Here is a 15,292-nt window from a genome sequence, read left to right as displayed (position 1 = left end):
GGCAACAAATCAATGTGTACATGGCATTCCTATTTTTCTTAATTTCCTTCTTAATATCCTGTAATTTAGAATTATTTCATTGTAGAAAATTTAAAAGCTGAAATTTATAATCTGAAATTTAAATCTGTTTTCTGAAAAACTATTTCATTAATTAAAATTTAGCCTCAGACATTTTACCTTTATTTAAATAATATTTTAAAATTAGTACGTTGTATGTTGTTTCTATAGTTACATTATAGTAAATTGGGTTTGCTATAAAAATGGACAGTGTTTTTATTGTAAAAATGACTGCATTCCACTCTAACATTTCCAAGCAGGGATATCACACTTGAATCCCATCTACCTCCCTACTTTCTATCTCTCCCTTCTCTCTCCCTCCCCCAGTCTTCTTCCTCTTCCCCTAGTCACCACTTCTCTTTTCAGAGTATCCTTTTATTTATTTATTTTCCAGACTGCATGTGTAAGGGAAAACACTGATACTTGACTTTCTGGTTTATTTGTATAATATGATAAATGCCCTTTCATTTTCCATTTCTCCACCTGTTGTGCTTGAAATACATCATTGTGTACTGATTTGGTTTTTAAATTTTCAGTTTAAAACACTGTGTTCTTCTTACAGGTTTGCCTGTATAAGTGGTTTGACTATTCCCTCTTGTAACTTTCAGTATTCTTTCTGGATTTGTGTTTGTGACAATTGTGTATAATAATATGATGTGGGGAGTTTCTTTTGTGGTCAGGTTCAATTGGGGTTCTAAATGCTTCCTGAACTTGGATGTCAATATCTTTCTGAAGACATGGTACATTTTCTGGTATTATTTTACAGAAAAAGTTTGCTATGCCTACAGTCTATACCTGTGCTCCTTTGTATGTAACCTTGATTCATATTGAATCAATTGCATATCAGTAATATAATTGATATCCAGTGTAGGATAATCTTCAGGACTGGTCCCAAAGGATTGTTTTTAAAAAATAATCAGTCATTATTTCTACTAATTTTATATTTTCTGTTGTTAATAACATATTTATTTCACCCTTTTCTTTTTTAGAGAGTGATGACTCTTTATCCAGGTATGATTTTTACAATTAGAAAAGAAAACTAATGAAACTAATAAAGTTAATGAGGGAATGCAGACAAAAGGAAGTAAAATTTGTTGGATGTTCTAGTCCTATCCAGATATCATAATATGTGCTTAAAACTTTCTTACAGTCATCACAGCATCTCTGAAAGAAGCTGTGCTCTTACCACCTATTAATCAGTGATTAAGCAACTGTCATTCAAACAAGTTGACTAATGAGCCCATGACCTCATAATTTACAAGTCGCTGGGCTATGATTTGATCACGAGCCTGATTGACAAATTCATTCTCTTGCCCTTTCCCATAGATTGATAGGGATGTGTGTGGCACAAAGGCTCAAGATGCAAGTCCATATCAGATGAATTCATGAATTCAAACTTAGTTGTCTTTTAACATTTAAATTAGACATTTCCTGAAAAACATGTTTATATTTGAAGAATTTGTGCTAATATTTTTGAAATTTGCAATGACACACCATACATTTTTAAACTTCAAACCTTTCGGGGCAAATCTCACATAGCTAGGGTCATAGGAGCCAAGGGTTTTATATAAGCAAAGTTAGGTAATTATTGGTGAAGAATACCTATGATTTAACTGTGATATACATGAATACATAGTATTAATTGCATTAATCTTCTTAAACACATATTTAGAAAATAGTTTAATTGATTTTTCTAGTTCTTGACTTTTCAGTTTGATTTTCTCATCAGGCTAGTACCACTGTCTAGTTCCATAACATTTTTTTTTTTATCATTTTTGCTTTTTCTACAGCTGTAATCTTTTCTTGAATTTTTAAAATTTTCTATTCTGCTTTTCTTGGTGTTTCGACTTTTAAAATGTTACTATCAGCTCTGTACCTCTTTTTTTCTGTATATACAATCAAAATCACAGAGAATAACAGAACTTTAAAGAATCTTAGTAATTAGTCAAAAAGTCTCTAATACTTCAAAATATTTTCTGTATTCTGCCTAATTGGTTGTTTTGATGGTTAACATGGAACTTAAATATATTAAAGGATATTATCTTGTTGTAGAAAGTAACAGCAATGAACTTTAAAGAATCTTAGTAATTAGTCAAAAAGTCTCTAATACTTCAAAATATTTTCTGTATTCTGCCTAATTGGTTGTTTTGATGGTTAACATGGAACTTAAATATATTAAAGGATATTATCTGGTTGTAGAAAGTAACAGCAATGAGATTTGAACATATGTTCCTTAATGGGAGGCCAAAACTTTCCTATATTGTCTTAAATCATGTGAGAGTTTCAACAATAAAATGGGAGAGTGAGTCTAGTGAACCCAAATATAGATGATCAGAAGAGAATTATTAAGTGAACCTGGAGTTAGAAAATCATAATAGAACTAACAAAGGGAGGGCATGTTTGAAGACGAAAAACACTGAATTGTGTAGAAATCATTGTTTTTTCCAAAAGAGATCAACGTATTGGGGTTTTCACCTTGTCTGATGAAGATAAAATGAGAATTTGGAACATGGATGTTGGGAACTATGTAGAAAATCATATTAAAAGGGAGTTTGCAGGAGTCCAAAACATGTTGTTGCTTTCATGTTTGTAGGAATGACAGACTTCAGGGTTTCTGTTGAAAGGTGTTAAAAACTTTTAAGCTACTGAGAAGAATCTGTAGAGTATATAGGAACGTGATGGTAGTACACCAAACTTCAAGCACCAAAGACTAGAAGTTGCTAAACCGCATGATCTATGGCCCAGAGCAGGCATATGCTCACTTCCACCACTTTTGCCAAGTCTCTCATGTCCTTCCTATGTACAGGTAGGGTAGGACAGGGTACAATTTGACAGAGCTATCGTGGAGTGTCAGTTGGATGGTTGGTAACGTGCTTATGCTGAGACCAGTGACTAAGACTCCATTTAGCTTGTTTTCTTGGAGTAGGGAAAGAGCCACACCCACTCATGGTCCTTGGAGCCAACCTTGTTTCAGGAAACTGCGTCTTCAAAGGATGAAGATTTGGAGGTCCTGCTGAAGGTGGCCATGGGAGTGCAAACCCACAGGAAGGAAGATGTTTAGATAGTACTTGGGGAAACAGAAGTCCAAGTAGCATTCCTCTACTTCACAGGCACTCATTTCCATTGAGTGAGTGTCCATGAGTGTTTTAAAGTGCTTGATATTTTTTGTGGCCCTGAATAAGGCAGGAACTGTACTGGGAAATTAATTGAATTTTAAAATTTGTAATATTTCAATCTCTCTAAGAATGGGATTCCCAGTAACAGCATATATATTTGTTGTTTTTTTCTTTGGGTCTTCATCTTTCAAACTATTAAAATGTTTCAGGGAAATCTCTGTGCTATGTTTGCCTAAAAGGAATCAAGAGGGACACTTTAGCAGGTGGTTTCCAGGCTGAAGCACCAAGGCTGAAATTTCAAGTTAGCCATCTTAGTCTCTGATCCAGGGAGATACAATGGAGCAAAAGCAGTATATCTTTCTATCTCATGTTAGATTATTAGGTTTGTTTCAATTCAGACCACAATGTTTATGTTGGCCACTTAGTGGATTTTTCAGTTCAGCCTTCAGGACAGAGAGGTTTGGAAAATACATTATTCTCAGTTCTCTGTCAGTGTATTGGCCATCACTCTTTGAAATGGAGCCAAGTGTGACTTTACTGAATGATTGATAGAATGGGAAAAGCAGAGGCAGAAAGAGGTAGACAAAAGTTTTCTTAAAATGGGAGTCATATTTTAATCCTATAAGTCCAAATCCTCATTTAATATAGTGATATCCAAACATTCACCAGGTTTTACTACTTTAAAAACTGGACTGGACTCACCCATTTTTGTTATGTATTTTTGCTCAGAAGTTCTGCAGAGAGATCTGATCCTGGTATTATTGAGCCTACTTCAGAAAAGGGCAACAATAAATCTGATATCAAGGTAAATGCCCTCTTGTCAAATTAATTTTCTTGCTCTGAATTCTGTTTGTGAAGTGCTTAGTCTTACAGTTTAACAATGCTTTCCTTGTCATCTCACTTGGAAATTTCCTCAGGAGAAATTATTTTGCACAATTGTGTTGAATTTTTATTTTTACCTTTGTAAATATCAGTGTTCCATCTACTACTTCAGGGAAGTAGGGACTTTTGAAAATCCATAACAGGAACAAAATTTTATTTGGAAAAGCATTCTTTTTGAAAAAATATTTAAAATGTAGATGAACACAATATGTTTATTTTATCTTATGTGGTCTGGGGAGTGAACCAGTGCCTCACAGGTAGGCAAGTGCTCCACCACTGAGCCACAGCCCCAGCCCAGGAGAAGCATTCTAATAGCACAGGAAATATGAGATTTGGGAAGGATTATTTGGGTAAGTTCGCTGTGACTTGTAAATGAACTCAATTAATTATACTCAGGACTAAATAAATCTTCAATGGTTTGGGTAAGTATTTATGAGTCATGTAATTTTCCTGATGCCTTAGTTTGAATACTATAGAGAACACTGCATACTTTTTTTTGTTTTTCTCCTGGATGCTTTAAATTTTATTTCATAAACTTTTTGGAGAACTTTTCTCTATTTCCATCCTGGGTTCCATATTTACATTTAAACTGTGAGAACTTGTTAAAAAGGAGAAATTTAAACCTGTTTCTCAACATTTCTATTGTAAAGGTATTGTACTTTACTGGACCTGCCTCTTAAAAGTGCATATAAATTTCTTAATCTAAATGAAGACTAGATATTTAGATTTTTCTGCAAATAAAAACTAGTTGTTGAAGCAGAAAGTCTTAAAAACCACAAGGCATAATTTGAATTTCAGAAAACTTTTTGCATTGTAGCGTTTTAAAATATACACTCTGAATCTTTATGTCATACTCAGATTTCAGGTTTAGAAATTTGTGTACTTAGTTACTTAAACATTTATTTTAAAAGTCTTTTGTCCCTCTGTGCTACTGCAAGATAGGAAACATGAGGGTATTTCTTGGAAAACTGAAAAGAGTGTTTTGATGTGAAAGACTGTTACATACATTGTGAACATGAATCAGTGGGAAGAAAATAAGATATCTATATAATGAAGTGTTTTAAGTAATAAACCTGAGGTAGCTAAATATTAAGGCTGTTGGGTTTCTGAAAATATGGCTTAAGTTTACATTCTCTTTTAAAGTTCAAGAGGTAAAAGTTCTGGTGAGTTATCATAAACTAATGTCATAAATAAGAAGCAAATAAGAACATAACAAATATGAAATTAGATAGTAGAATATTCCTCACTTCTTCCAGCTTTGATCTAAGATTGGATTTTAGATCAAAATTTGTAAAACTTTTTTGGAGGCCCAACCCATGTGCTATTAAATATATCTTTTTTATTTTTATGTACTTTTTAGCATTCTGATTATCAGTTTTCTCTTTCAGAGGGAAATTGGGGAAAATTATTTTCCATACTAATAATGTTACAGATTTTAGAGAGTGGTTCATAACTACAGTTAACAAGTTGAATTCCTTTTATACTAATAAAACTGAATGCTTTTTTATACAAATTTTTATGCAAAATATGATAGTGTAATAGAAATGAATATTATCAGTATTAATATTTTGGTCAAAACTCTATGTTGTATTTCTTTCCATGCTTTGCTCTTCCTTCCTTTCCTTCCTTCTTTGGCTTAAATGCATGTTACTGGTCATGTCTCTATCTTTCTGTTTGGTTCTTCCTCCTCCATTACCTTTCTAAAAATGTTTTACCCCTAGACTCAGTATTTCTTTTTAGAATACATTTCTTTAGAGTCTATTTTTTTCAGTCACCTGTGCCTCCATGATGACTTCATTACTTAGTCTTCCTGTTTTCTGTTTGCTCTGTGTGGTGTCATTCATCCATCTTTGTCCTACAGAATTTATTCTTGCCTTTCTGGGATGGACCAAATATATGTAATCATATGTCTTTAGCTGTCTGACATACAGGGTAAAAGGAACTTACATACTGTTTGTGACCCTATCCCATCTTAGTTACAAATTGTCCTCAAAACTCAGCTTTTGTGTTTTCCCCCCCACGAGGTAGTTTGTGCAAATAAAAACCATGGAAATATTCAGAACGTCACAAGTAATTACTTCAGATTTCTTAAAATGTCAGATTTTTACAAGTATGCTGAGCTACATATGGATCAAAATTTTACCCCACGCTATTGTGCTCAAGAAAAAAATCCATTGGGTATCACAGTATTTGTGTAATAACTAACTAGAGGTAAGGAGTGTAATATTTGGAATTGTCTCTCTCATTTCTTATAATTCTCAACCCATGTGAAAATGTAGGTCATTACATGGCAGAATTGGGATTTGAATGTACATAGGAATGATTCAGAAACATGTGTTCTTTCCCATGTGTCTTGTAGTAATGCTGAATATTACAATCATTTTATCAAATGTTATGCTTGTTACACATAAAGCTTTTTCATCCTCCCCAGAATGTCCCTGAAAAAAAAGAAGTATGTGGAGATTTTCAGCCATCGGACAATGACGGTAATATACTTGAAGTCTGCTCATTCTTGTTCTGTTTATTGAGTTGCAATTATCAACATTTTCACATATTCTTTATTTTGTTTTAATTTAAATAGAAGCACAATGTGACATTGAGAAACCAACAAATGTCATAATTTTTACTTAATCAATTGGAGGCAATTTTAGGAGCAGTATACACACATGCCATATAATCATATAAATGGTTCTGAGTGTTTCATGAATGACTTACCCTGTTACATTCTGTCATCAGCTTTGACATTTTGTCCCACTACTCCTAGGGCTGTGAGTCCCTCCTCTGACTACAGAGCAGTTTATGCTACACTAATCTCCATTTTTACTTTGGTAAATGCACACTTTCCTATACATATTTTTTTAAGTGCCATGGATTGAACTCAGGGTCACTTAATCACTGAGGCACATCCCCAGCCATTCTTGATATTTTATTTAGAGACAGGGTATCACTGATTTGTTTAGGTCCTTGCTAAGTTGCTGAGGCCGGGTTTTGAACTCGCAGTCCTGTTGCCTCAGCCTCCTGAGCTGGGATTATATGTGTGTGCCACCAAGTAAAGCTCCTATAATATTAATTGGTCAGTGGAAAAATAAACTTGCATTTGGAGTCTTAACTTCATATTTCATTAAACCTGTAATCCTGGTTTTTCTGCAGTATGTCTCATGTTTTTTCTCCTAAACATAAAGAATAAGCCCAAAGCTAAAGTAGTCATCGTTGAACCATGCATAAGTATTCTTTTCTGTACAAACTCTGCATGAAATTATGGTTATTTTTGATACATTGTTGTATAATTGATTATATGTCCCTTTTACTTTTCAGTATTTCAAAAGAAATGTCTTCAAGACAGGGTAAAATATTTCCATTTTTATATAGAATCATTAACCATATATTGTATGATATATACAATTTTAATATAATATCTTGTTTCCGAACCCATCAAGCCTGCCCTTGAAGACACAAATGAAGCAAGTAAGGCATTGGAAGTGAATGCTGTCAGGAAATTCAAACCAGGTAAATTTTGCTATACAAATTTTCTGGGAAGAACTACATTAAGTTATTGAATTGTAAGCAATCTTTCAATCCTTGTTTTCCTTTCAAATTCTATGGTATGATTTCACCAAAAAAATTCAAATGTTAAAGTCAGTGTCCATGATTTAAATATGATATTTTTGAGCATAGGAAAATGATTTTTTATATATTTAACCTTTGTCTTAGATGCATCTACATTTAAACCTTTGTTAAAATTATTTTTCAGCACATTATTGTATTGGGGTTTATTTTTGTCATAACTATTCATGTGTGGAATATAATTTGCTCCACTTAAATTTTTAGTACCACTTTCCCTCCCCTAGTCCCTTCTATTGTTCTTCCTCCTCAAATCTGCTGGCCATCCATCTCTTTATTTACCATCATTAAAATTTGTGTTTGTACATAAGGCACAGGTAAATTTTTTTGTGGTGTATTCTTACATGTGCCTAGCATAATTTAATCAACTTCTTTTCTTTCAGATTCGCTCCCTTTTCCTGTGCCTCTTCTCTCCCCATATATCCTCTGCTTCGATCCCACTGATAATCCTTCCATTTTCATAGACTTCTCCCCATTTTCTTAATTTGGTTCTAGCTTCTGCATATGAGAGAAAAACATTCTGCCCTTGATTTTCTGAGTCTGACTTATTTCACTTAGCATGATCTTCTCCAGATCCATCCATTTACAAGCAATCCATAATTAGTTCATATGGCTGAGTAAAAATCTGTTGTCTATATACCACCTTTTCTTCATCTGTTCATCTACTGATGTGCACTTAGGCCTGTTCCATATCTTAGTCTTGTGAATTGCAGTGTTCAAAAATCGATGAGGCTGTATCTTTGTAGTATGCCGATTTAGTTCTTTTGAATAAAGAGTGAGGAGTAGGATAGCTGGGTGGTTCCATATCCAGCTTCTGAGAAGTCTCCATACTGCTTTCCAGAATGATTTTATTAATTTTAAGTCCCCATCAACAATGTGTGAGTGTACATTTTTCCCCTTGACTTCTCCAGCATTTATTATTGTTTGTATTCCTGAAAATTGCCAATCTAATTGAAGTGAGATGAAATCTCAATGTGGTTTTCACTTGGATTTCCCTGATTACTAGAGATGTTGAACTTCTTCCATGTGTTTCTTGGGCATTTGTGTTTTTTCTTTTGAGAAGTGCCCGTTTAGTTCTTTGGCCCATTTATTCATTGGTTTATTTGTTTATTTTTCAGTGTTAGGCTTTTGGGGTTCTTTAAATATTCTGGATATTATTCCCCTGTTAGAGGAGCAGTTGGAAAAGGTTTTCTCCTATTCTGTATGCTCAGTCTTTATGCTCTAATTGTTTGATTTGCATGCTGAATTTGATGTCATCCCACTTGTTGATTCTTGATTTTCTTTCTTGAGTTTAAGGTTTTCTTAAGTCATTTGGTAACTGAGTAAATAACTTTTAGTATTGATGCTGTCTTTTCTTTCAGCAGTTGCTAAGTTTCTGGTCTAATTCCTATCTTTGATCCACTTTGATTTATTTCTGTCCAGGTCAAAAGCTATTTCTTCTGGATATGGACATAGAGTTTTCTCAGCACCATTGGTTTTAAGCTTATCTCTTCTCCAATGTATATTTTTTTCACCTTTGTCAAGTATCAGGTGACTATGTGGATTTCTCCATATGTTCTATACTATTCCATTGCTCTCATGCATGTTTCGATGCAATATCCTGATGTTTTTGTTACCTTAGGTCGGTAGTCTAATTTGATATCAGGTATTGCAATGCTTTCAGCTTCTTCCATTATGTTTTATTATTGATTTGAGTATTCTGAATCTTTTGTTCTTCCAAATGAATTTTAGAGCTGTTATTTTCCAGTTTTGTGAAGAATGTCATTGGTTTTTGGTGAAATTGAATTGAATCTGTGTAATATTTTTGTAGTATGTCCATTTTGACAATATTAAAACTACCCTTCCAAGAACAAGAAAATTACTTCCTATTCCTTGTCCTTTCCTGCCTTCTCCCTCACTTCCTCCTTTTCTTTTATTCATCTTCTCCTCTTCCTTCTCCTTGAGCTTATTAATGGTTCTATTTAAAGATTATTAGCATATCAAGTATTCCTCCTTGACAACTTGCTACTGCCTCCTCAGTAGTTCCTTGTAATCTTCTGTAAGACAATTACATATGAATCAGAGTAATTAAACTTATAAGTCATCTTTCCAGTGGTTTTTTTCTGTGGGAGAAAAAGCCTTGTTTGTATCACAGAGAGAGAAAAAAAATAGCTGGAACTCAGAGATTAGCAAAAGAGGATTAGTGAGAATAACCTCATCAACTTCTATCAAGCACTTCTCAATGGAAAACTGAATTTTCTTTGTAAGTAATTGTCCCTGGTCTGCTTCCTGCATTTTGCACTCTACCTAGTATACTGCTCACAGAACTAGCTTCCTTGTGGTGAGGTGTTTCATCCTAACTAGTTTTGACTGAAAACCTGTAGACACTTTTGTACCATGGCCCAATAACTTTACTCCTTATAATTGTTCTACTGACAGTATTCCAGAAAATTCCTGGTATTTGTCTGGCACTGTCAGTTATATACTAATGATTTTTCTTGTTGGTCTTTCACCATTCACTTAGGATTATGGGCATGAACACATCAGTTTATGAATCAAACACTGAGAAATGTTCTTTCTCCTTTCATTTGATAAATCCAAAAAAAGGGTACATAAGAGTTTTTGATGCCTTAATTGCCTGCCCCTAAAATAAATAATATTCATTCAAGAAGAATATCCCAGAGGAATACTTTGTAAGAAATATCAGTGTCCTATATTTTTAATTTTTTATTTTATACTGTTTATTAAATTTACTCTTTTCTTTAATAACAGATGAGAATTCTAAAAATGAAACTTCAACCAGGTAGGGTTTTATAGGTTTAAAAATTATATTTTTAAATACTGTAGCACACAGAGAAAAGGAGATTTGAGTGTTCTGTTCTGAGCTAGAGATCCTATCATGTGTGTCTGGCACTTTTTATTTGGTTCCAGGAACACTTAGCAAGTAATCCATCCCCTGCTCTTTCTTATTGTTTATTTCAGAACCGGGTCTTGCTAAGTTGATTAGGATCTCCCTAAGATGCTGAGGCCAGTCTCCATCTTGTGACCCTCTGGCCTCAGTCTCCTAAGTCACTGGAATTGTAGGCATTCTCCACTACACCAACCACCATATAACCATTTCTTATAGTAATCACAGAAGCTTGAAACTATCTGCATTATTATTACCTATTATTTACTGATGAAGCCACTGTCAGAGATTTTGACTGATTGTCCCATGATTCCCTAATTAAGAAGTAGGTGGCCTGTGGTTTGACGTTCTGCAAGCTTTGCTGACAAATCCATTCTCTCACTCCTGTGATAGAGAACAATGTGGCATTAAGATCAAGATGTAGATTCATATCAGATGAATTCAGAAATTCAATCTCAGTTTTGTGCTCATTTTGATTCAGATTTTACCTGAGAAACCTGGATATAGTGCCAGTTTGTCTTAATATTTTCTATAGATGTGTTGGTAACCAGTACCTTTTATAAGATTGAATATTTTGGGAAAAATCAAACAGATCTGTAGTTATACGACCATGGGTTTTAATGAACAAAAACAAGCAAGTCTTGGAGAATAATTATTTTATTGGAAGTGTGAAATATTGATGTGTAGGCCAAGTTATAGCACATTGTATTAATATTTTTGGAATGTCTTTAGAATATATTTTAATTGATATCTGTTTTTGGTTTGCTCAGTTTGGATTTCCCTTCAAGTTACAACCCCTATCTATTTCTATCTAAACTCTTCTTTCTTTATAGTCTGTTTGCTTTTATACGACTATAATCTTTTCTTATTCTTTTACTGTTGTCATTTTTTAGTTTCTCTTCTACTATTTTTTGTGTTTCTGTTGATATAGTAAAAAAAATTCCATCAGCTAAGATTCTTCTATATTCTGAATCAAGAACCCAGTAAATTTCAGGGTTTCAAGGAATCTTAGCAACCCATCAAAGATCCATGTAGTACCTCCTAATGTGTTTAATTATCTGGCCAAATTGTTATGATCAACAACCTACAAGTTAAAAATATTATAGTGATTTTTCTGTATAAAGTAAGTGGTCACAGTCAGATTTGAACTCAGATTCCTTAATTAGCCCAGTATTCTGCACTTTCACTATTCTGTATGTATTTTGGTTCATTTATTTTTCATTGGTTCTTTTGAGTCACAGATGACAATAGGAGTCATTGGACGTGATTATACAACATGGAATATGTCTTGTTCTAGTTCAGTCCCTAGTGCCTCTTATCCCTGCCCCCCAACCCAGCTCCCCTTGTTCTACTCCACTGATCTTTCTGCCATTTGCCTATTGATATTTTTTACATTAATTTCTTTCAGATGTGCACAATGGCTTCACTGATGTATTCATATATGTACATAGAAAAATTGTGCCAGTTGTATTCCAGTGTCCCCCCTTTGCTCATCCCTGTCCCTGCCTTTAACTCCCATTTGTCTATTCTACTGAAATTCAATTCTTGTTTTTCAGCTTCCCTCCCTTTATTTTGGATTAGGTTGCACATACCAGAGAAAACATTGAGCCTTTGATTTTATAGGAATGGTTTACTTCACTTAGAATGACAGTTTTCAGATCCACCCATTTATTAGAAAATATCATCAAATCATTTTTTATGGCTAAGTAATACTTCATTGTATCAATATACATTTTCTTTATCCATTTATCTGTTGAAGGGCACCTAGGGTGGCCCCATAACTTAGATATTGCTCTGCTATAAACATTGATGTGGCTGCCTCACTGTAATATGCTGATTTTAGTTCTTTGTGTATGTATACCAAGGAGTGGTAAAACTGGGTCAAATGGTGGTTTCATTGCTAGATTTTAGAGGAATCTCCACACTGCTTTTCAGAGGGATTGTACCAATTTACAGTCCCACTAACAAAGTATGAGTATACCTTTTACGCCTCATCATTGTCAACCTTTATTGTCACTGGTATTCCCAAATATTGTCAATTGGTTGGAGTGAGATGGAATCACAGTGTAGTTTTAACTGCTTTAACAATAGAATAGGAGAGCATGTCAAGTGAACCAAATTGAAAAGTATATGAATGAAGTTATGCATGATCCTCATCTAGAGAATAAGAATGTAAGTAAGGAGGACAAGTTTGCAAAGGAGCAAGGCCAAGTTTAACAGGCATGGGTTTTGAGGAAAGCAATCAGAATATTAGGTTTTGTGGTCAATTTGATCAAGACCAAGCAAACATTAATGACAGAGACCATTGGGAGCTATCTAGATAAACTTATTTAAAAATTGGTGCCCCAGGGAGTACTGAGTAGGTTGTTACCTTCTTTTAAGCTTTATTGGAGAGTGGGCAATATCCACATTTCTGTGGAAAGATGTTAAAATAATTTGAGCCACTGGGAAGAGTCCTCAGAGCAGAGGAATGTGAGGATGGCTTAGAGTCCCTCAAGCACCATGGGACTTGAAGTTCTTGAACTCCATGGTTGTATTGCCCCTAATAGATGTCTGCTCTCCCTCATCCAGCTCACTGATACCATTCCTATGTAGGGTAGGGTAGTGGTACAATTAGTTGACAGAGTCATCATGAAACTTCAGTTGGGTAGTTGGGTAACATGTTCATGTTAGGTCATTGACTGAGACGCCACTTAGTTTGTTTACCCAGAGCGGGAGATAGAACTTCTGCTCTTGGTCCTTTGAGCAGAACCTTGAGTCAGAAATCTTCATCTTCTTAGGATGAAGATTACAAAGTAGGGGATTGCCTTTGAGTCCTACAGGACAGTGTCTTTAGAGTGGGAGCCCACATGAAGGAAGTTACTTAGATTGTACTTAGGGAAACAGATGCAGCTTCCAGTAGTCTTTCCCCTTAAGTTTTTGCATTCCTACAGAATTACTTGCCATTTTTCTGAATAGGAAAATGAGTTGGATTTTATAATGTATAGTGTCTCCATCTCTCAGAGAAAATTATTCTCAGTAACAGTATATGATTTTTTTCCACTATTTTACAATCATCTTTCAAACAATTAAAATGGATTGGGTAACTCCTTATGGTATTTCTGGGTAAGGGGAAGAACAGGTTCTTTTCAGTAGGTAGTTTCCTTGCTGAAAAACTGAACCTGCCATTTTCAAGTTAATCTGTTAGTCTTTGATCCCTGGGAGAGAGAGGGATGAATGGAGAGTGCATCTTCTAGCTAATCTGGGTTATCAGTTTTTATTTCATTTCAGATAATAAAAGTGATTTCCATCATCACTTGGATTTTCAGTTCAACCTTCAGGACAATTTTCTCTTAATTCTCAGGTTCTGCCAACATATTGGCCATAAACTTTGAAATGGAACTAAGAATGCCTTCATTTCACATTCCATAGATTGGGAAAAGTAGAGGTAGAGAAGGTTAAAAAAAAAAAAAAAGGCTTCTAAAAACAGAGACATTTCCTGGTAAATGGATGCAGTTGGAGAATATCATGCTAAGTGAACTAAAAAACCAAAGGCTGAATGTTTTCTCTGATATGTGGATGTTAATTCACCATAAGGGTCAGGGGGAACTAAGGAATTATAGAGTTAAATTTATTAGGAAGAGTGGAGTGAAGGGAGGTAAAGGGAGTATGGGGGTAGGAAGGACAGTAGTGTGAAATAGGCATTATTATGTCATGTACATATATGACTGCATGACCAATGTCATCCTAGATTATGTACCATCAGAAAATGACAAATTATACTTTATTTATGTATGATCTATCACATGTATAATTGCATTCTACTGTCATGTACAACTGATTAGAACAGACTAAAAATTAATTTAAAAAGGAGGTCATATGTTAATTATATCTGTCTAGAAAACTCTTTAATATAGTGATATCCAGATATTCACCAACTTTTATTTCTTTGGAAACCTGGGCTCACTCATTTTATAAATTTATTTTTTTCTCTAATGATTGTCAAGTAAATCTGGACCTGTTGAACCTGGGCCTACATCCTATGGGAGCAACAATAAATCTTATATCAAGGTAAGGTGTGCATTTGTGAAATTAATGTTTTTGGTATGAATTTTGTTTTGTGAAGTGTGTACCATTAAAATTAGCAGTGTTATTTTCTATTGTATTTGAATTTTGCAAAAGAAACCTATTGTGTGGAATTTATATTATTCTTTTTTTATTGTAAATAGTCTTCAAACATTTAAGGGTAGTAGCCCCTGGAAAATAACATACTGGAAAATATGTAATAATATGAGAATTGCCTTAGATAGAGCTTTCCAACTGTAGAGAGATAATGAAATTTGGACAGTGATTCTTTTGTTTCATTTAGCTTATTCTTACCTAAGTTCTAGTGATGTGAATTATACAATATTTAATTCTAAACAAGTTTCTAAGTAATTAGTTTTGATAATTATCATGATGACTTTTGTTTGAAAGCTGTATGGCACATTGCCTGTAATTTTGTTTCCTTCTCTCTCTGATACACTTTATATTTTAGTATCATTTTATTTTGGGAAGAGCTTTTTCGCTACTTTAATCCTTGGTTCTACTTTTACACTAGAATAATGTTAGGAACTATGAAAATTTAGAAATTTTAAATATGTTTTTCAAAATTTGTATTGCAAAGGTGTTGCCCCATGTTTTCTTCATGCTTCCATTGAAAGAGTATTTAAATCTATCAGAAGGATTTGTTCCACAAAATAGCCAGTTC

At 34.0% G+C, this 15,292-nt stretch overlaps 2 long non-coding RNA genes across 2 annotated transcripts; both read left to right on the top strand.

The window, feature by feature from the left end:
* The first annotated feature begins 693 nt into the window (after window positions 1–693).
* Window positions 694–6,539, top strand: LOC306659184. The gene is made up of 3 exons (XR_013763232.1): window positions 694–1,068; window positions 3,903–3,978; window positions 6,487–6,539. It is a non-coding gene; the product is annotated as an uncharacterized lncRNA (long non-coding RNA).
* Window positions 6,540–7,488: 949 nt separating this feature from the next.
* Window positions 7,489–14,613, top strand: LOC306659023. Its single transcript, XR_013763178.1, has 3 exons — window positions 7,489–7,562; window positions 10,428–10,458; window positions 14,550–14,613. It is a non-coding gene; the product is annotated as an uncharacterized lncRNA (long non-coding RNA).
* The last annotated feature ends 679 nt before the right edge of the window (window positions 14,614–15,292 follow it).

Source organism: Sciurus vulgaris, assembly GCF_902686455.1.
Source record: "Sciurus vulgaris genome assembly, chromosome: 4".
Taxonomy (NCBI): Eukaryota; Metazoa; Chordata; class Mammalia; order Rodentia; family Sciuridae; genus Sciurus; species Sciurus vulgaris.
The sequence above is the reverse complement of the archived record's forward strand: the minus strand, read 5'-3'. Positions and strand labels throughout refer to the sequence as shown.